Source organism: Staurois parvus, unplaced genomic scaffold (genome assembly GCF_062004578.1).
Source record: "Staurois parvus isolate SC_StPar_1 unplaced genomic scaffold, SC_StPar_1.0 ptg000687l, whole genome shotgun sequence".
Lineage (NCBI taxonomy): Eukaryota > Metazoa > Chordata > Amphibia > Anura > Ranidae > Staurois > Staurois parvus.
In genome coordinates, this window is record NW_028318483.1 from 386,173 (window position 1) to 409,599 (window position 23,427).

A 23,427-nucleotide genomic window follows, 5' to 3' on the forward strand; every position below is an offset into this window, starting at 1 on the left:
ATATTATAGGTCTATAATTTGATCAGCACTTAGCTCTGGTGAGTGCATTTGATTGATTCGGTGGTGGATTATTCACGAAGTTCGTTATATTTGTCACATGGATTTTTTTGGATTTGAATATATTTGATGTATGGACATTATATATTTGTTTAGCGCACTCCTATTTTGGATTTGAATTGTTTTTCCATTTTTGTGGAGTGGGAGTTGCTGCTGTATAGTTAGGAAAGGGTGTGGCGCTTTTCTAAATTACCAATTTGTTAAGTACTATATAGCGCCTGGAATCACCACATTGACAAACAATTTTTGCAGAACATGTGCCATCTGTGCAAAATGCAATCTGGGACGCACAGAGAAGACACCACAGAAACACTTGGCCAAACCCCTATACCTCTTTCAAAGGATACAAATTGACCATATCCAGATGCCAAAGAGTGGGCGGTTCAAGTACGCCCTAGTGGTGGCGGACATGTTTTCCAGTTGGCCAGAGGCCTTTGCTGTAACTAACATGACTGCTAAAACAACTGCGAAGAAACTCCTCACTGAGGTTGTATGCAGATATGGGCTTCCAGAGGTGATAGAGAGTGACCAGGGCCCCGCTTTCACAGCTTCAGTAACCAAAGAAATATGGGCGGCATTAGGAGTCACTCTGGCGTTCCATACCCCCTATCACCCCCAAAGTAGTGGAAACGTAGAAAGAATGAATGGCACTCCGAAAGCCAGAATGTTAAAAATGGCCCAAGAGACTAGCATGAGTTGGCCAGACAGTCAGCCTATTGCCCTATTCAGTGTCAGATATACACCAAGGGGAAAACACTCCCTATCCCCTTATGAGATTTTGTTTGGCTCAGCCCCCAGACTTGGTTGTTATTTTCCACAACAGTTGCAATTACAATCTGATGTGTTAACTAATTATGTGACTGCATTATCACGTGAATTAACCCGTATCCATGCCCAAGTGTTTTCTTCCATTCCTGATCCTGAGTCAGATACAGGAACTCACAGCCTATTACCCGGAGATTGGGTATTAGTAAAGAAATTTGTTAGGAAACGTTCTCTTGAGCCAAGATATGATGGTCCATTCCAAGTTCTGCTGACCACAGCCACTTCTGTCAAGGTGGCCGGGAAGAACACTTGGATACATGCCTCCCACTGCAAGAAAGTCCCAACCGATGAGGAAAAGGTGTCAACTACACCATGACAATTGTGTTGTATATCCTTTTTCTAATAAGTTTGATAAAAGCTCCTTCTGGTAGTTTTGACCCACATGTGTTTATAGATGCCATTGGAGTCCCAAGGGGGGTGCCTAATGAATTTAAAGCCAGAGACCAAGTAAAAGCAGGTTTCGAATCCCTGATTCCCATGACAACTGTTAACAAAAATGTAGATTGGATAAATTATATACTACAACCAACAGAGGTTTGTGAATTACACCAGGGATGCCCTCCAAGGAATCGTTGACCAGTTAGCCCCTACATCTTACATGACATTCCAGAATAGGATGGCTCTGGACATGATTTTAGCGGAAAAAGGAGGTGTCTGTAAAATGATAGAAGGAACCGGAACATGTTGTACATATATTCCTGACAAAACTGGCTCGAATGGTAAGGTTACTCTGGCTATAAAGAAATTAGAAGACCTGTCAGTTGAGTTGAAGAAGAATTCAGGGATCACAGACCCTTGAGATCAATACTTCAGTTGGATGAGTGGGTTGCAAAAGATACTTGCCCAAATAGGGATAACTGTATTAATAATTCTGATTCTCCTGGCCCTGGTTGTATGCTGTGTTATACCATGTGTGAAGAAATTGATGAGCAAAGCTGTAGACAACAGTACACCTACCTTCCTGAACCAGGAGCAAGAGGATCTCCATATGATAGATGAAGAAAAACCTTATACCCCATTACGGTCCCTCCCCACCAACAGTAATCTCACAATTTTGTAGGGATAGCATCTGACTTCCTTATGTACAAAGTCTGTGGCAAGGGGGGTGATGAAATAGTCATCACCTGTCCAACGTACAGCATAAAAGAGTTCCAAGGTACATAAGGACAGATGAGCTAGGTCTTATAGGGACAGAGTAAAATAGTCATTTTAAGGGGGGACTGTGATGGATATGGTAAAATGCCTATTACATTTCTTGTTGAATATATACATTTTTTTCTATATATATCTATTTTTATATTTCTAAATGCTTTGTATGAATATATATGTGTTGTGTGTATATTTGTTGTCTGCTGGTCTTTTAGTCCTCCTTGCTCAAGGAAAGTCTGCTCAACAACCCCTCCCTTCGAGCCAACTTGAAGACGAAGGAATATTTTTCTTTCTATAGATAAGACATCGGCCAAGATCACGCCTATACTCTGGAGAAGATTGTTTTCGTGTAGAGTGACCAATCAAAGACTAATATAATTCTTATGCTGTTCTCATGTGATGTTCACATCATTTTGCATATATAAACTCACTTTTTAATTTCAATAAATTAGAGAAGACGTTTTCACAGACCAAACATGTCAGTGTGAGTTTCTTTATGTGCGCACATTCCTGAGCTAGCCAGCAAGATTAATTAGGACAGGAGCAGATAATCACCGGACATTTAGTCCTCAACTAAATCACTTCTATAGCTGCCAATATGTACTGAGCCTTCTGATTCATATAATATATATACTGTATATATATTGGCTACCTGGAATAGTGTGATGTTTCCCAGAAACGCAGGCCAAGCATTGTTTCATGTCAGTATATATGAGCCCTTATGATGTCTCCATACTGTAAATGTTATGTACATGTAGAAGAATGTAAATCCTATGGCACCACCCCTACTCTGCATCATGTCACACCACACATTACAATCTCAGTGTACAATCTTCATTAGATCTACCATGTAACGCAAAGGCCTGACCAGCTAATGGTTGAACTGGATGGACTTTTGTCTTTTTTCAACCAGACTAACTATGCAACTATATGTAACTATGTAGCTGAATTTACATTAATTGGATAGATTAGGTATGTGCTCATATTACATAGTTTTGGTAAAAAAAAGTTGGTTGTTACAAGATTGTATGGTCAGATTGTATGGTGACCCTTTTGTGCCAGAGCTCTCCCATGCAAGTCCCCCTCCCAGAGAAATGGCCAGGCTTCTCAGTTGGTTGCTGAGCTGCTGAGTTTCTAATGCTTTCCAATACCCAAAGCTAAAAAAAATATTCAAATTAAAAAGAAAAAAAGGCCGGAGTTTCAATTTCAAGTAATAAAGCACAAGGTATATAGGGGACGGATACAGTTGTCCCATTGATGCACATCAGATTCAGGCTAAGGCCTTGTTGACACATGGCGATTTGATCCGTGCCCCATGCAGGGCTGTGTTTTACAGGTTCACGGATGCACAGATGTTGAATGCATCCCAATTCTAGCAGTACCATAGCTGTCTGTTGGGATGCATGGATGTCAGATTGGGAGCGGTGACTGTGTACCAATCAGGGTGGATAAAAATCAATGATTTAAAAAAAAACAAACAAAAAACAAAACAAAACAAAAAAAAAATCAGATTTTTAAAATTTAAATTGCATTATTTTTGATTTTTATCAAATTTATTTTTAATGAAATGCATTCGGCATAAAAATCTATCTAAAGATAGTTTTCTATTTAAGATACATTAATAATTTTGTTTATTCAGCATGAAATGGAGCTTAGTTATGTAGCATGAGGCTATATATTCTGCAATATTTAAAATTTTGGTAAACTCATTCAATGAATCCAAGCTCTGCAAGCTGAGATAACATACACTGCATTGATGCATTCACACTATTTCACAGTAACCATGAGAAAAAACATGAAATAAAAGAAATTGAGTCATTCTCCAACTATGTGTGATTAACCTATTAACCTAAAATCTGTTCTGATATCGCTCTTTTACTAACCTGACAGCTTATTATTCTAAAGGAAACCTTCATTTGGTTTGCAAATATTAAAGATTCCAGCAAGAATGAATCAGATTCCTTACATTTAAAGAGCACCTGTCATATTAGATCCATCATGGCAGCGCCTGTTAGCAGGCATCCACTCACCTGCTGCCGCCACGTCCCTCACCTTGTTGTGTCATTGCCACATCACCTGCCGTCCCATTAAAGTGAATGGGAGGACAGAGATGACAGTTGCTCTTTAAAAATTTAAATTTAAATTGAGCCTTTTCACTAATGATATAAATCATGATTTAAATCAAATTCACCCTGGTCCCAATTGACAGCTTCCAGTTTTTTTCGTCAAAGCTTAAATGAACTAGCTGAAGGTAGAAGCTGACTTCTGAGTGCCCCAGTTTTAGTAAATCTACCCCAATGTGATTTCCATTGTCTTGTGATTCTGTGCAACTCAAGTCACATCTGAAATCGCACTAGTGTGAACGAAGTATAAAAATAAACTTGGGCTAACTTCACGCGGGTTATGGGGTGTGGTTGGTTTGCTGTTGCTGCATTCAGAGGTGGCTATGCTCTGGCTCTGGATGCAACAACACTGTATGCTGTGGCAGCATACAAACTGGCCGATTAGCTGCAGCCTAAGCTCTGGTTCACACTGGATCCGACTTTGAAATCGTGCGACTTCACTTGAAGTTGCGTGATTTCAAAGCTGCATGTCAATGCGACTTCAGGTGCGATTTGGCAGACATCTGTGCTACTTCATGAACAGATGTCTATGCAAGTTGCACCTGAAATCTCAAAAAATAGTGCAGGAACTACTTTTGAGAGGTTCCACTGCCGACAATAGGGTGTGACTTGTCATGTGATCTGAAACTGCCAAATCGCATAACAAGTTGCACTGGTGTGAACCAGGGCTTAGTCTGCAGGAACGCCGGCCCTGGATGCACACTGACTGTGTCAAGGGGCAGTTGGACATGAACAAGGTAAAATATGTGAACAAGGTATAGATCTGTATAAATCTGACAGCCACTGCTGACAGCTGCAGCTGTATGTGCAGGTTGTGTTCACAACGGCCAGAAAGAATCTACTGATCAGTTATGTGGCCATCAAACTGTAGACATTCTTTTTTTTTTTTTTAATTACTTTTTATTCCTTTTTAAGTGAGTAAAAGTGTACAAAACACAGTCTATTGGGCCTACCCATGCTGGAGGTACAAATAAATCAGAAAAAAAACAGTCTTCAAATTATTCAAAAGAAAAAAAAAAGCGGCGGATGAAAAAACAAAATACCAAAACTGATTAAATAAACGCAGCAAACCTAAACCCTAAATAAAGGTGAAATGTACAAAATAAAATAAGGAATGCTCTGTAAATCACTTAATTAGTGCACATACAACAAAAAGTCCAAGTGTCAATTCCAAAAAAAAAAAAAATCACTTATAAATTTGGTGATAAAAATATATATTCGTTCTCATAATCCACCACCAGAAGAAATAAATAAACTCACCAGAGCTTATTGCTGATTAATTAAAATGAGCAAAAGCGCTGTTGTTCTGGAAGCGATGGTAATAAATGAATCCAGATATTCAAAGCAGTACTCTATAGAGGAATGTAATATCCAATTTTGGGAGCAATACTCTGCAGCAGCAACATCAAACCAGCATTTAGGAACCTTTACTTACTCGTCTTCTCCATTCATAATCATGGAACCACACTCGGGGATAAAGAAAAGGAATGATGGTGCAGCGTGTTTTAAAAAACATCACATTTATTCAAAGGTAAGTAAAAAACTCACAAGCAAAGTGTCACGCCGACACCAGCATGATAAGCAATAAACAATGGCATCAGATTGCAGATAGCGTACAAATCCCGCTCACCGCGGATACCTCCGCTACTACCAGGGAGCGTCCTGACGTCACGAACCACCAGGCTCCGCCCTACGCGTTTCATCACAAATGACGTCCTCACGGAATGACCAAATGATGGGACAGCTCCAAAAGATATATAAACAATTGGCTGGGTCCACCGGACAACGGCAGCATTTAGAAGGAAGCTAAGGAAAAATTCTATGCAATCTTTCAGGGGTAAAATATATTCTGTGGAGTATTTTAAATTGAATTAAATGGTCTTGCATGGAGACCAGTTGCAACATAGGATAGTCCCATACATCCTCCCAGTCCTCCGTATCCAGCCCCACGCCAGCAGGTCAGTGATCTGTCTAGACCAGGGGTGGTCAAACTTTTTGACTTGAGGGCCGCAATGGGTTCATATATTGGACCCGGGGGCCGGACCAAGAGTAGATGAATGATGTGTATGTGTGAATTAATATAAATTAAAATTTGTAACATTAAATGTTTAGATTAATTTAAGGTAGAAAAGCATAAAAAGAGTTATTTTACAAAACTTTTATGCCCCCCACTAGCTGCTGGCCGGCCCAGCCACTACCATGCCATCCATAGTAAGTATAGTAATATTCCCCCATAGTAAGCATAGTAATTAATCCCCCATATAGTAATTCATCCCCCATAGTAATTCATCCCCCATATAGTAATTTATCCCCCCTATAGTAATTCATTCCCCATATTAATTCATCCCTCATATAGTATTTCATTCCCCATAGTACTATTCCCCCCCCAAGTAGTAAGCCAAGTCCCCCCTGTGTCAATTTACTTACCTTTGCTCCGCGCGTTCCTCTCGCCGTGTTCCCGCGCCGTTCCGGTCTTCCGGGCGGACTGTGAGAGGAGCCTAGCTCCCCTCACGTTCGTCACGCTGCCCCGCCTACACACATTCTGACAGCCAATGTTTGCCTGCCCTGGCTGTTTTTTTTTTTTATCACGCTCCGCGGGCTGGATTAAAAGGTCCGCCGGGCCGTATACGGCCCGCAGGCCGTAGTTTGCCCATTGCTGGTCTAGACCATCATGAAAAGACAGTAACATGTACTTATAGATGGTAGAGAACTGTTTCACTAGGGAGACATCTTTCAATCCAGAGACAACCAGAGAGACTGGACCATTATTGAATTGAGTATGAAATGCATGGCGCAGCTGGAGATACAGGTATGAGTTGGGGAGGGTGTATTCTCTGTTTAGAGAATCAAAGGACTTCAGCATGCCATCGTCACAAATTTGATTGAGGTACCTGATCCCCTTGGAAGCCCAAACACTGGGATCTGGGAAGATAAAAATTCAGGAAGTGTGGGATTTAGCCACAGGGGGACCAATTATGGGAAGATACTGGAAATTTGAGCCTCCGGGCCTTAAGGAGCACCTTCAGGGATGGCGTGAGGGGGAAAGGGGCAGAAGTTCCTCTGATTGCGTTAGACCTCATAAGAGTCAAAATACGGTGCCTCCAGCAACATGGAGACATTGGTTTAATCAGCTGTCAATCAATTATGAGCATGGCAGAGGAGTGCTGCAATATAATAGGCATATCATTTCGGGTAGGCTAAACCCCATTGCATTCATGGCCTCTGAAATACTGACAACCTAAACTGAGGTTGACGCGACCCCACAGGAAGGAGACAACAGCAGAGTGAAATTGTTTAAAGTATTGCCGTGGAATCCACACCAGAGTGTGGCGCAGAATGTGTAATAATTAGGGGAGTATCTTCATTTTGCGCAGGTTAATTTTTCCTATAGGAATCAGGGAGATTGTCCCACGCCTTCATGCACTACTTTATTGTGCTCAACAGAGGTAGGAGGTTCAGGGAGCAGTAGTCAGAAACCCTGGAAGAAACCTCCACACCAAGGTATTTAGTCGATGCCATACATTTCAAGGGCAAGGTGGGGTCAGCCACTGCACTGGCACCCATATCTCTGGGATCTGTCCTAATTGACTTTTAAGCCCAATAAAGGATTAATGGAGGAAATTAGGGCAAGGGCTACAAACTGTAGACTTAATGACTTGTGGTTGAGGAAATAAAAAGGTGGTTGAAGTGCAGTTTTACCAACTCCTGACTGTCCTCCCTGTACTACAATGTTTTTGTCATATCTAAAGCTGGCATTACACATATAGAATGTTTGGATGAAAAATGATAAAAATTGCTTTACCTACTATTCACTGGTGCCTTCAAGGGCTCAACTAATTTTGAATGACAAAAATTTACCATCCTTATCCTTTGAGGGTTTTTTGGTCAAAATTGATTGTCACATTGTCCCTTTTAACTCTTAGCACACAAGGGCCGAATATTGTTCGAAATCAGCAGATACAGTATTAACTGGCATGTGTCCCCGACAGCTTGTCCGATAGAAGCTGATCCAACGACTGGCTTTTGTCGAATGAGCATGCTGGAAAACGAGCAGCCAACCAGCATCTGATCATCTGACCAGAGCTCTCAGCTAATGGCTCTGAGCGCTGAACAGTGTGTCCCGGCGAGGGGGCGGTCCCCCCTGACAGTACACAATAGCACAGTGGGGAGATAGCTCTACTAATGTCGATTGCAATAGCACAGCAATCTGGCAGATTTTTTTTCGTTCAACTCCTTGAGTTGAACAAAAAATAACCCCAAAAAACTTGTAGTGTGTATTTGATTGAACAATTTCCTAAAAATCTATTAACACAGTATGCAAACAGACAGGTCCCTGCACTATGTAGTTGATGATAGATCTAAAGAATAAACAATCAGATGGTATAGCAGTGTATTGTTATCTTTAAACTGGCCCTTCACTATACAATCTGGTTTTCAAATAATATTCAGTCATGCAGACCCATATACTACATAGCTTAATATAGATCTATTGGAAATAGTACAATCAGATTGTATAGTGTATGGCCACCTTCAGACAGTTAAACAAAAGTTCTGAAAACTGTAATTTTCTACTAAACTTTTACAGATGTAAGGCCAGCTTTAGGCATGCTGTACACAGTACAGTCTGACCACACAATCATTGTACAATCAGCTTTAGACCTACCAAAACCATGTAAAATCTACCTGATCTAATAAATGAAAATATAACTGAAGGCAAACATTTTTTTCTGAGTTTTGGAAGGAGTGGAGAGGTATTAGAACACCTGTCAGTTTTTATTACTGTCTGTGCCCGTTACGGAAATTCACCCTCTCTGTTTGTCCCGTTTACCGTTATCATCGAAAGTTAAAAAAAAAAATTAATTTTGGGTTGTCCAAAGAAACAAGAATAGCAGGGAAATCTTCCAATAGAGACACTAATTCTGATGACACCCCAGGATTCCCTCACTTTAGAGGGATTTTCTCTCACTTCCTGTTTTGGATATAGGGCAGGAAGTTAAGGGAAAATCTCCCCAATGGGACACAGATGGCAAAAGTAAGAATTACAGGGGTTATAACCCTTCCTTATTCTAACCAAAATAAAAAACGGTTTGCCTTTATCTCTGCTTTAAAGTGGTATTAAACCCAGAATTAAATGTAATACACTGCTCAAAGAAATGAAAGGAACACTTTGAAAACACATCAGATCTCAATGGGGAAAAATATCATGATGGATATCAATACAGATATGGACTGGGTAATGTGTTAGGAATGTAAGGATGCCCCATCGTTTGATGGAAATGAAAATTATCAACCTACAGAGGACTGAATTCAAAGACACCCCGAAAATCAAAGTGAAAAAAATTATGCAGCAGCCTAGTCCATTTTGCTGAAATTTCATTGCAGCAACTCAAAATGGTTCTCAGTAGTTTGTATGGCCCCCACGTGCTTGTATGCATGCCTGACAACACCGGAGCATGCTCCTAATGAGACCACGGAAGGTGTCCTGGGGTATTTCCTCCCAGATCTGGACCAGGGCATCACTGAGCTCCTGGACAGTCTGAGGTACAACCTGGCGGTGTCGGAAGGACCGAAACATGATATCCCAGAGGTGTTCTATTGGATTTAGGTCAGGCAAGCATGGGGGGCATTCATTGGTATCAATTCCTTCATCCTCCAGGAAATGCCTGCATACTCTCACCACATGAGGCCGGGCATTGTCGTGCACCAGGAGGAACCCAGGACCCACTGCACCAGCGTAGGGTCTGACAATGGGTCCAAGGATTTCATCCCGATACCTAATGGCAGTCAGGGGGGCATTGTCTAGCCTGTAGAGGTCTGTGAGTCCCTCCAGAGATATGCCTCTCCAGACCATCACTGACCCACCACCAAAACGGTCATGCTGAACTATGTTACAGGCAGCATAACGTTCTCCACGGCTTCTCCAGACCCTTTCATGTCTGTCACATGTGCTCAGGGTGATCCTGCTCTCATCAATGAAAAGCACAGGGCGCAAGTGGCGGACCTGCCAATTCTGGTGTTCAATCGCAAATGCCAGTTGAGCTCTATGGTGCCAGGCAGAAAGCACAGGGCCCACTAGAGAACGTCGGGCCCTTAGGCCACCCTCATGAAGTGTTTCTGATTGTTTGGTCAGAGACATTCACACCAGTGGCCTGCTGGAGGTCATTTTGTAGAGCTCTGGCAGTGATCATCCTGTTCCTCCTGGCACAAAGGGGCAGATACCGGTCCTGCTGATGGGTTAAGGACCTTCTATGGCCCTGTCCAGCCCTGTCTCCCTGCTGGGAGACAGCACAAACCTTCTGGCAATGGTACGTATTGATGTGCCATCCTGGAGGAAATGGACTGCCTGTGCAACCTCTGTAGGGTCCAGGTATCGCCTCATGCTACCAGTAGTGACACTGACCCTAGCCAAATGCAAAACTAGTGAAAAACAATCAGAAAAGATGAGTATGGAAAAAAATGTCAGTGACCTCCACCTGTAAATCTATTCCTGTTTTGGGGGTCGTCTCACTGTTGCCCATCTAGTGCACCTGCTTTTAATTTCATTAACACGAAAGCAGCTGAAACTGATTAACAACCCCCTCTGCTACTTAACTGACCAGATTCCAGGAGTTTAGTTGACTTGATGCTATACTCTGATTAAAAAGTGTTCCTTTAATTTTTTTGAGCAGTGTATATTGCCAATCATTGATATGTGGTGGCTGCATTAGTTTTCTTTTTTTTAGTTTTTTTTCAGCAGGTGCTCTGGCCAGTAACTCACTTCCTGTATTATACAGACACCACTCTGGATAAAGGAGCACCTTTGAACAGCATCATAGCCATTCTGGGGGGGGGGGAGGGGAGTGTTAGATGTACTAGTAGATTTAAATACACTAATATATTGAAGATGAACTCCAGCTAACACTTTATAAGCAGTTGCAATAAACAGCGTTGCTCCTTTTTGGGATAAAAGTTATATATATATATAACCTGATTACTGTAAGCACCCCTGCAAGTGTTAAATGGTTTGTCTAATCTCTGAATGCAATACTTTCTACTGCAAGGCTTGTGCTTTTGTAAAAAAAACAAACTCATTGACTGGATTACCAGATGAGAATAAAGAAAAGAAAGCCTAAAAAAGAAAACAAATGCAGCTATCACATCTAAGAACTTTTAATATGGCTTTAAGACAAATACAACCTTGCAGGTCCTTGCACTACAAAGGTGTTGGCAGATTGTAAATTCCATTTGTACCGGTATTTAGCCACACTGAATCCCAAAGGTCACCATCTACAGATTCCTTTGGCCGGGAATGGCAGGGTCTGTTGAATCCACAATGACAGGATGTCAGTGGACGCAGCTAATTGTGAATGTAAACACAGCCCGTGATTACCTGCAGAGATCTTTGTGTGCGTTCAGCTGTCATTACTTCCGGTAATCACTGGCTGCGTGGACAGTGATGAAGAGTGGTGGCCACCTACAGCCTGTCATTATGGTGTGTGGGGCTATCTGCACACAGCTGTCAACCCCAGCCTCAGGAATCAGTAGATTCTAACCATTGGGAGAGCTTTACTAAAACAGCAGCTGTGCATGGTAGCCAATCAGCTTCTAACTTCTGCTTCTTCAATGAGGATTTGACAATAAAACCTGGAAGCTGATTGGTTACTGTGCAGAGCTGCAGCAGATTCTGTGTGCACCAGTTTTAGTAAATAACCCCCAGTGTGCCTAAATGCCAGTGTGAACAGAGCCTAAAGGGGATTGTACAATCAGATTGTACCGTGTGTGGTGAGCTTATCAGTGACATACTAGATATGTTATAACTGACACACAAATAATGAGAGATCTCTGATATCCCTCCTCCTGTTCTGGACATTACACAGCAGATCCTCGTATTTACTAACATAACACACAGCAGAGGCGGTGTCCTCCCTCACTGCACACCCTGTGTACGATCCCTTCCTGTAATAATAAATACCGGGCTGATCGCTCTATTCCGGGCATAGAACACACATCACCTGGAGGACAGCTGGAGGATCCCTGGGTAAAGGACACACACTTCCTACTACCGTACTGCTCCGAAGAGCTGCGCCTGCTCCCCTCCACACTCACAGAGGATTATACTGTGCTGAGCATGTATGCTGATAAATGTGGTCCTCCCCTATCAGGAGCATGTATTATATAACTTCCAAAGTCCACAGCAGCCTTTCCCAACCTTATCAACACAGAGGAACCCCGGAAATACCTTTCCTGTGTCCGGGAACCCCAGCTAAATATTACATATGTACAACTCAGGATACATTAGTGATGGTCAGTGGAAGAATGCTCCTTATACTTGTCAATAGGAACAATTCCGCTCCTATAGAGAGCTAAAAAGACCAATGGTGTCAGTGGGAATGTATTTGAGAGGCAGCCATTGTTCATTGCTTAACCACTTGCCAACTGCTATAGCTGAAGGATGGATACAGCGTGGTTGTCCAGTTCTGGGAGGGTGTCATATGATGTCCCGGTGATCCTACGGACCAGGAGCGGACTGACAACTCATGGGGCCCCCGGGCAATAAGGGATCATGGGGCCCCTGTGTCCTTGCCCACACTCAAAAAAAGCCTATAAAATGTACCAGGGGCATTTCATGGGGCCCCCTACTGACCCCAGGCCCTCGGGCAGTGCCCGTGTTCTCGAATGGTCAGTCTGCCCCTGCTACGGACACAGCTGATCACGTGCAGTGGTAAAAGGCCAATCACAGCGGCCTTTTACATTGTGATCCGCTGTGTCCAATGACACAGCAGATCACTGGGTAAATGTAATTGCTGGTTATCGGCTGCACTTTCCTCATGTTGTTAACTTTTTTTTTCCAGCGTGAGGAAAGTACTGCCTATAACAGGCAATTGTCAGAGGATGGATCGGCACCAATCATCAGGGCACTGATGACCAGTGCCACTCACCAGTGCCGCCCAACTGTGCCCCGCAGTGCCACCCACAAGTGCCCAGCACTACCTAGTAGTGCCACCCACCTATGCCCAGCAGTGCCACCCATCAGTACTGACCAGCAGTGCCACCCATCACTGCCCAGCAGTGCCACCCACCTGTGCCCATCAGTGCCACCCACCTGTGCCCAGCAGTGCCCCTCAGCAGTTCCACCCATCAGTGCCCAGGAGTGCCATCCATCAGTGCTGCCCAGCAGTGCCACCCATCAGTGCCAAGGAATGCCACCCATCAGTGCCCATCAGTGCTGCCTATCAATGCCCATCATTGTTGCATATCAGTTCAGCATCATCAGTGCCAGCTCATCAGTGCCCATCAGTGCTACATATCCGTGCCACCTCATTAGTGCCGCCTATCACTGCCCACCAGTGCTGCCTATCAGTACCCATCAGTGCTCTATATATCAGTGCAGCCTCATCAACACACATCAGTGAAGGAGAAAAATTATCTGTTTACAAAATGTTATAAAAACCTTTTTTTTTCTAATTGTTTGCTCTTTTTTTGTTTATAGCACAAAAAATAAATCACCCAGCGGCAAGTAACTACCACCCAAAGAAAGCTCTATTTGTGTGAAAAAAATGATAAAAATGTCATATGTGTACAGTGCAGGGGTGGACTGACAACTCATGGGGCCCCCGGGCAATAGGGGATCATGGGGCCCCTGTGTCCTTGCCCAAACTCAAAAAAATGTACCAGGGGCATCTCATGGGGCCCCCTACTGACCCCCAGCCCTCGGGCAGTGCCCGAGTTTCCAAATGGTCAGTCCACCCCTGGTACAGTGTTGCATGACCGCGCAATTATCATTCAAAATGCGACAGCGCTGAAAGCTGGAAATTGGCCTGGGCACGAAGGGGGTATAAGTGCCCAGTAGGCAAGTGGTTAACCACTTCCCTCCAGAGGATTTATCCCCCTTCTTGACCAGGCCAATTTTTGTGATACAACGCTGCGTTACTTAAACTGACAATTGCGCAGTCATGCAACGCTGCTCCCAAATTAAATTTACGTCCTTTTCCCCCCACAAATACAGCTTTCTTTCCATGGTATTTGATCACCTGTGCGTTTTTTATTTTTTGCGCTATAAACAGAAAAGAGCAATATTTTTTACTTTTTGCTGTTAAACATATCCAGTTAAAAAATTTAAAAAATCAAATTTCGTCATAAATTTAGGCCAAAATGTATTCTACTACGTCTTTGCTAAAAAAAATCCCAATACATGTAAATTAATTGGTTTACGTGAAAGTTATAGTGTCTACGAATGCCGGTATAGATACAGCGATCAGCGACTTCTAGTGGGACTGCGGCAGGCATTCTGACACTGGGTGGGAAATGACTACCACTGACATCCCCAGTGACACTAATACAGTGATCAGTGCTAATAAAAAGCACCGTCACTGTACTAATGACACTGGGCAGGAGGGGTTAAATGTGTGCTGTTTTACTGTGTGGCCTGTGTGTGTTTTACTATGTAAGCATGCTGCTTTGTATTGTTCTGCTATGCAGAGCAATTCAAAGCAGCATACTGCTTCTGACAGGGGAGAGATCTGTATTGTTTGCACAGACCTCTCCCCTGTCAGTGTTCCTCAATGATCGCCGTGTGGCGGCGGGGAATCTCCGGCTGGGACCCGGTGATCGACATCTGTAGCCCCTGGGCACCCCCTACCCGGAAATACAAAAGCATGTATATATATATATATATATATATATATATATATATATATATATATATATACAGTGGGGATCGAAAGTTTGGGCACCCCAGTTTAAAATTTGTATTAATGTGCATAAAGAAGCCAAGGAAAGATGGAAAAATCTCCAAAAGGCATCAAATTACAGATTAGACATTCTTATAATATGTCAACAAATGTTAGATTTTATTTCCATCATTTACACTTTCAAAATAACAGAAAACAAAAAAATGGCGTCTGCAAAAGTTTGGGCACCCTGCAGAGTTAATATCTTGTACTGCCCCCTTTGGCAAGTATCACAGCTTGTAAACGCTTTTTGTAGCCAGCCAAGAGTCTTTCAATTCTTGTTTGAGGTATCTTTGCCCATTCTTCCTTACAAAAGTCTTCCAGTTCTTTGAGATTTCTGGGCTGTCTGTCACGCACGGCTCTTTTAAGGTCTATCCATAGATTTTCAATTATGTTGAGGTCAGGAGATTGTGAAGGCCATGGCAAAACCTTCAGTTTACGCCTCTTGATGTAATCCCCCGTGGATTTCCAGGTGTGTTTAGGATCATTATCCATTTGTAGAAGCCATCCTCTCTTTAACTTCAGCTTTTTCACAGATGGCATCAAGTTACCATCCAAAATTTGCTGAAATTTTATTGAATCCATTCTTCCTTCTACTTGTGAGATGTTCCCTGTGCCACTGGCTGCAACACAACCCCAAAGCATGATTGATCCAACCCCATGCTTAACAGTTGGACAGAGGTTCTTTTCATTAAATTCTGTGCCCCTTCTTCTCCAAACGTACCTTTGCTCATTCCGGCCAAAAAGTTCAATTTTAACCTCATCGGTCCACAGAACTTGTTTCCAAAATGCATCAGGCTTGTCTATATGTTCGTTTGCAAAGTTCAAACGATGATTTTTGTGATGAGGACGTAGAAGAGGTTTTCTTCTGATGACTCTTCCATGAAGACCATATTTGTACAAGTATCTTTTTATAGTAAATTGGGTACCGCAACTCCAGTGTCTGCCAGATCTTTCTGGAGGGATCGTGCAGTCAAACGTGGGTTTTGAATTGTTTTTCTCACAATCCTGCGAGCTGTTCTGTCTGATATTTTTCTTGGTCTTCCAGATGTTGCTTTAACTTCCACTGTTCCTGATGACTGCCATTTCTTAATTACATTCCGAACAGAGGATATTGACATCTGAAAACGCTTTGCTATCTTCTTATAGCCTTCTCCAGCTTTGTGAGCGTCAACTATTTTCAGTTTCAGTTTTCTAGACAACTGCTTAGAAGAACCCATGGTGCTGATTGTTGGGGCAAGGTCAGATGAGTCTGGGCATTTAAAACCTTTGAGATTGACATAACCTGGTCTTCCCAGATGATGATTGAGAACAATCCATGACACTGGCAGGTCTCAGCTTTGCAAAAGGGGCAGTGCATGCTATAAATTCTGCAGGCTGCCCAAACTTTTGCAGACGCCATTTTTTTGTTTTCTGTTATTTTGAAAGTGTAAATGATGGAAATAAAATCTAACTTTTGTTGACATATTATAAGAATGTCTAATCTGTAATTTGATGCCTTTTGGAGATTTTTCCATCTTTCCTTGGCTTCTTTATGCACATTAATACAAATTTTTAGCTGGGGTGCCCAAACTTTCGATCCCCACTGTATATGTGTGTGTGATTTTGCGCTGCCCTACCACCCTGTAGCAGTAGTTCTGCTATAGGGCAGTCGGGAATCTGTTAAAGTGGAACTTTACTCTCTAAGTCAATATTGACTATTTGTAATCCTTATGCTGCTAGCATTAGTAAATAGATAGGACCGTATATCATATTTACTTGTTTGAAACCTTTTTTGTACATTTCTTCAGGTAGTTCCTGGTTTCCATGCCTAGGGAAATGATGTCATACATCCCAGGAGTCTTCAGGAGGGGAGGAGGGGTTTTCTCAGCTAAGCACACCCTCCTGCTTGCATGCCTGAGCTAAGGGCAGATTGATTCCAGGAAGTAAATGCTACATGAATCATCTGCCCTTACTCAAGATGGCCACGGCCAGAAATGCTAGTGAGGTATTTTTCAAAGTGATTTCTCAGCAAAATAAAGCATGAAGCCATGGCTGGATGGAGGAGTTTGCTTTGAATAGCAAAAATGAATCGAAAAGCGTTTTTGATTTGTGGTGCTCAGATGCAGTGTAGGTTCACTTTAACCACTTCAATACCGGGCACTTTCACCCCCTTCCTGCCCAGGCCAAGTTTTATCTTTCAGCGCTCTCACACTTTGAATGACAATTACGCAGTCATTCAACACTGTACCCATATGACATTTTTATAATTTTTTGAGACAGAACGTTCTTTTGGTGGTATTTAATCACCACTTGTTTGTTATTTCTATTTTTTTGCTAGACAAATGAAGAGACTGAAAACTTTGAAAACATTTTTTTTTATATATTATGTTATAACATTTTGCAAATAATATTTTTTTTCTTATCTGATGGGCACTGAAAGGCTGCACTTATGGGCATACATAGGCTGCACTGATGGGCTCTGATGAAGTTGCACTCATGGGAACTGATGAGGCTGCACTGATGGGCACTGGTGAGGCTGCACTGATGGGGCTGCACTAATGAGTTTTGATGAGGAGGCAATGATGGGGCAGCATTGATAGGTGACACTGATACCCTGCACTGATGGGCACTAATGAGATGCACTGATGGGGCTGCACTGATTATCAGTGTACACAAATCTGTCTTGTCAGGGACAGTAAAGCTCTAATCACAGAAAAGCTCTAATCACATAATCCAGCAGCTGTCTGTTCTGGCTGCAGTAAGGGGGGTTGTGTGGTGTGCGATTTAGCACACACACAGCTCCCCCATTTTTTTCTTCACTCAATTTTATTTGTAGTGTACACTTCATTTATGTCACTATACACCAACGCAATGTGCTGTGCTGCTGTACAGTGACGTGATCCTGTACAGTGCGCTGTGATAAAATACAGCTTCTCTACATTTTATTGCAGCTAGCTGCAGTACAGCTCTGGGCTGCATTGCAGTGTGAATGGGAAACACAGAAAGCAATTGTTTCTGTATCCTTGCAGTGAGCGGCAGTTTACATAGTGTGAATTATACCTTACATATCAAATGTGTAGTGTTTTTTACATCCACTAATATATTCAAATTCTTATCTAAATATCACCGGGATGAATGTCTAAATAATATAAAGAACACCAAATGATTAAATAAAAAAACTAATAATGAAGTCTGCACAATCTTGTGTCACCACTACCGGTTTTGCTCTGACCTGGACCTTACAAGCTATGTAGGGTCATAGAAAGCCTGTGTCCTCCTTAGTGGATTTATATTAGGAGCAGGGCCCTCCTATCCCTCTTGTATTGAACTGAATTGTTGCTGTATTGTCTCCAGTTATATTGTAAAGTGCTGAGCGAACTGTAGGCACTATATAAATCCTGTATTATAATAATAATAATTATCTCCGTGGTCTCCCTGGTGGTTTTTCCTGGTGGCAATCTCTTTCTGGGCACAGGCTTTAATCCAATTCCTCTGTAAGCCGTGTATCGGGGTGGGCTCCCCAGGATACAGTGAAGTCTCGAACGGGGAAAGCAACCCCAACACCAGCTTTTGCCACAACAGAATTTTACTTAGATGTGGCAAATAAACACAACCACAAATGCTGGAAACATACAATAAATTTACATACACCCAGCCCAAAGGCTGAGACCCTTGTGCTGCACAGCACGGCGCCTTCTGATGGATGAGGGTAGAAAGTGAAGTAATTTACCTACTGGCGGGCACAAATAAGCTGCCACACCTTACCTGTTATTACCCTAAAAGAGCAGGAATCAGTGTATGGGTGTACGGTATGGGCTAGCCTGCGGTGCAGCACAACAGCTTACAATCTTACACAAATCTACAGTATTCCCCCTCCCATAACTGGTCCTGTAGCACGTGCCTAAGTATTCCTTCTGAGCAAAACGCCAGTCTGGCTTGAGTTCGTAGAATTTTATCAGCTCTCCAATGTGAAATATCACTTTAAGTGGTGGAGTCCTTCCAATAATCAGTAACAACACTTGCGGCCTGACACAGAGACCCTAACTAACTATCGACCTGGACTCAGTCTCTGGGCGCTAACACTGAAATGAGATGCGTGCACGATCTTACTGACCCAGGTCTGCTTTGCATCCGCTGGTGACTCTGAACAGAACAAATGTTGCTTAGTTCCTCTGCTCTCATCAGCCTTCCTGGCAGAAATCTCTGGTTAGTGAGGGACGCTTTCACACCTGGATGTCATCGGATTCTCAGCTCACACGGCCCCAGCATTTAGCATCATCCAATACATGGCTGCAGTCTCCTCTTCCTGTTCACTAAAACCCCAACTCTGTGTGAAAACCACCTCTTCATGAATATACAAATATCTATGCAGTCTGAGCCTGTGTTAGAAAAAACAGTGACATCTTGTGGCTAAACCACACAATGTCAGTCAAAACATTAATTTACTCCACACAATAATTTACTGCACACAAACAGTGTTCAAACAATGAGAGCTGTTTCCCTATCTTACACCTCCTTTGGATATGGATACTGTCCCTGTCATACACTCTCCAGTTCTCTCCTTCACTAAGCAACTCATAGGGAAAAAACACTAACACAGAACTTTTTATTTATTCATTCCCAATGTGCAGAATAACACTCAAATTACAAGGGTGCTGTAATGTACCAAAGATAACCAGCATTTATATACAATACCCTTCTTCTATCCATTTGCAGTTTCCTATGCTCGTTTTACTGATCCTCTTCTTTTCCTGAGTGTCTTGACATCAACCAAAACTCCTCCCCTATGCTTTTTGTCACAGGATCACATGACTTCATCAGGGAGAATGCTGTGATGTGGGCAGTGTTGCGCTGCCCTTGGGTCACTGCCAGTATGGTCTCCCTCTGGCAGGTGAATACCCAGGCAGAGGTGCTCTCTCTCAGTCCCTCAGGGCTAAAAGGAAGAGTTTTCCTGGGCAGTTTAATAAAAATAATCTCTGCATTCCCACTGTACAGTGCCTATTGAGATCTGTAATGTAAGGAGACCATTGGTCCCATTATATGGCTGCCTCTCAAACTACAACTCCCAGAATTCTCAATGCTCAGAATAGATTTCTATGGGGTTACTTGACCTTAGCTCTCCCCCTGCTGTCTGGAGGAGAATGATGCAGCATAGCATCAGTATCTCAGAAGAGGGAGAGAAGAATAAAAAGCAGTGTTTCTTTCTCCCTATTGCTGTAGCCCAGCACCTGGCTATACTTGGGTCCCCCAAATTATCATTGGTCAAAACGAATGGAGGATGTCTGTCTCTTTACACATTCCTCTGAGGTAGCCCAGTGTTTCCACTGAAAAAGGACTACGATTCTTGGGAAGGATGGTACTGGCTTTGTAGAAGGACTGGGTTCCTGACTAGATGTGCTTGTTAATTGATGCACAGACTCTGGAGTTGCAGGGCTTAGTGGCTTTCTTAGAGGGCAGGGTGCTTTTGGGCTAGAGGTATCAGGAACTACAGTCCAATAGCTCTCATGGGTATTAGGAAGATCAGATGAGAGGTCCGCCTGAAGCCCCAGGTGAGTTACACTCTGAGGTGTCATCCGAGCCATCTTCTCCACTGACTTGAGGAATAGGTAGCACATGATTCCCTTTCTCATGTATACTGGGCAATTTGTTCGCCACTGTAAAAATCTTTCTGCTATCGGTTGGCCAGCTTATGTGTTCCAGATGCTCCCAGGTTCTGCAGCAAGGCTTGGTCTCCTGGTTTCAAATCTCTGTATCTCAGACAGAGATCAAACCTTCTTTTGTTCCCTTCATTTATTTCAGGTGTGGTTTCTTCAACTAAATGGTAAGCAGACTTGAGGGTATCTTTCAGATGAGCCACACATTGGTAATTACTTTGATGACTAATAGTATCTGTGGAAATGTCTAGCAGGAGGTCAATGGGCAATCTAGGCTCCCTCCCAAACATCAGAAAATCGGTGGAGAATCCTGTATTCCCATGACTTTTGCCGTTACAAGCTTGGACCATAGTTTCAACCCTGTGGCTCCAGGTACGCTTGTCACCAGCCTGTAGGGTACCTAGCACATCAAACAAGATCCTTTTGAATTCTTCAGGGACAGCATCACCTTCAGTGCTGGTTCACACTGATGTGGTGCGAATCTGATGTGGTTTAACAGTGCGGTGTCACAGTGCGATTTCTGCACAAGTGTGAATTGAATGCAATTTGTAAGGGGATTGGGCATAGCAGGATATGAAATTTGCACCAAACGTATTGTTGTGCCATCCTGGATGAGTTGGACTGCCTGTGCAACCTCTGTAGGGCTCAGGTATCGCCTCATGCTACCAGTAGTGACACTGACCCTAGCCAAATGTAAAACTAGTAAATAACAGAAAAGATGAGTAGGGAAATAAATTTCAGTGGCCTCCACTTTTAAAACCATTCCTGTTTTGGGGGCCGTCTCATTGTTGCCCATCTAGTGCACCTGTTGTTAATTTCATTAACACCAAAGCAGCTGAAACTGATTAACAATCCCTTCTGATAACTGACCAGATCAACATCTCAGGAGTTTAATTGACTTGATGCTATACTCTGATTAAAAAGTGTTTAATTAAAAAGTGTTTAATTTTTTGGAGTAGTGTAGTTATTAAAGAAGATACTTCCAGATGAATGTTGCATCAAAGTTCAGTTGCAGGGGCCCATGGGGACAGCCGTGATGGGGTGTTTGTCTTGATGCCGAAGACTTAACAATCTTTGCTTCTGATGTGGGTTCAGCAGCAGCTTTTCCATAGTAGGAAATGCGTCCCTTTTTATGTTCTCCCTCTGGGGTTTCTGACCCAGCCACACAGAGCCAGGATGTGATGTACATAAATAGCTGTGACATTAAATAGCACAGTCACTTACTAATACAGACAGTAGAGGGCAGCAGATCCCTACAGTTGCTACTGTTAATCTAATAAATCCTTTTGTGGTACACATAAATCCCCCCAAAAAATAAATAAAAATAAAAATAAAACTCCAATTATTAATATACTCAATATAACTTCAACTAAATTGTGTTTACATAAATCCACACTCAATTATGTCTTAAAAAAATAAATAAAATAGACCCAAAGAAAAATTATATATATAAATTATATATAAAAATTATATATACAATAAACCCAAAGTGTCCAAGTTCCAAAAAAATTTTTTTCTTTCAATCCAGTAAAGCAGAAATTGGTTCTAAGACTCCATGATCACCTCAAAGAAAAAAATAGAAAAAGAAAATTCATAGTGTATTACCCTTTTAAAATATATATATATATACACTCCACTCTGTGCACAACACAAACGCACCCCCAAAATTATTTTGTGAAAAAAAATATATCCAATATATATCACAATCCAAATAAATAGGTGAAAAAAATATAAATAAATAAAATAAAACCCAAATCGTGAAAAAACGTGATCACTCCAATCACAAGTGAATAGTGATACTAGGTACTAGTACCCTCTAAACTCCAGCCAAAAGTGATGCTAGGTACTATTACCCTCTTGCAGTATTTTCAAGCATGGGCTGACATAGGAAATCCGTATCTCTCAATCCTTCGTTTTCATAGATATTCCTCCCAACTCATAAAAGCATAAAAGGCTCTTTAGGCAGAATCCATAAAAATGGACAAATTTTAATAGTAACTCACATATAAAACAGGGATATCCAGCTTCACATATTCCTCTTTTCAAGTTTCAGGTTGAAAAACACGTTTCCAACCAACAAAATGGCCGCCGCGACACTTCCGGTTAGCGTGCGTGCGTGATGACGTCACTCCCTGACGCGTTTCATCACTTCCGGACTTCATCTGAAGGGATCTTGAAAAGAGGAATATGTGAAGCTGGATATCCCTGTTTTATATGTGAGTTACTATTAAAATCACTTTTGGCTGGAGTTTAGAGGGTATCACTATTCACTTGTGATTGGAGTGATCACGTTTTTTCACGATTTGGGTTTTATTTTATTTAATTTATTTAATTTTTTTTCACCTATTTATTTGGATTGTGATATATATTGGATATATTTTTTTTCACAAAATAATTTTGGGGGTGCGTTTGTGTTGTGCACAGAGTGGAGTGTATATATATATATATATATTTTAAAAGGGTAATACACTATGAATTTTCTTTTTCTATTTTTTTCTTTGAGGTGATCATGGAGTCTTAGAACCAATTTCTGCTTTACTGGATTGAAAGAAAAAATTTTTTTTGGAACTTGGACACTTTGGGTTTATTGAACACAATTGTATATATAATTTTTATATATAATTTATATATCTAATTTTTCTTTGGGTCTATTTTATTTATTTTTTTAAGACAGAATTGAGTGTGGATTTATGTAAACACAATTTAGTTGAAGTTATATTGAGTATATTAATAATTGGAGTTTTATTTTTATTTTTATTTATTTTTTTGGGGGATTTATGTGTACCACAAAAGGATTTATTAGATTATATACTTTCTAGGGAGAAAGTTGTGATTTTGTGTGAAGGGTCATAATATAGGAGTTTACTGATTGATTGCTACTGTTAATGTCTGCCAAGTGGTGAGTGTACATTATACACCCAGTGTAAT

The 23,427-nt window shown here is 41.8% G+C and overlaps 1 protein-coding gene across 2 annotated transcripts in view; it reads right to left on the reverse strand.

Annotated features, from left to right (window-relative positions):
- The window catches only part of NUDT12 (nudix hydrolase 12), a 57,738-nt gene extending 45,510 nt beyond the window's left edge, over positions 1-12,228 (reverse strand). The window contains exon 1 of one of the 2 annotated variants that reach the window (XM_089652602.1): positions 12,146-12,228. The gene's annotated coding sequence lies outside the window, so the exon portion shown is untranslated. Of the gene's footprint in view, positions 1-12,105 lie in introns of both variants that reach the window. The other variant, XM_089652603.1, reaches the window with a different exon arrangement.
- Positions 12,229-23,427: the final 11,199 nt, after the last annotated feature.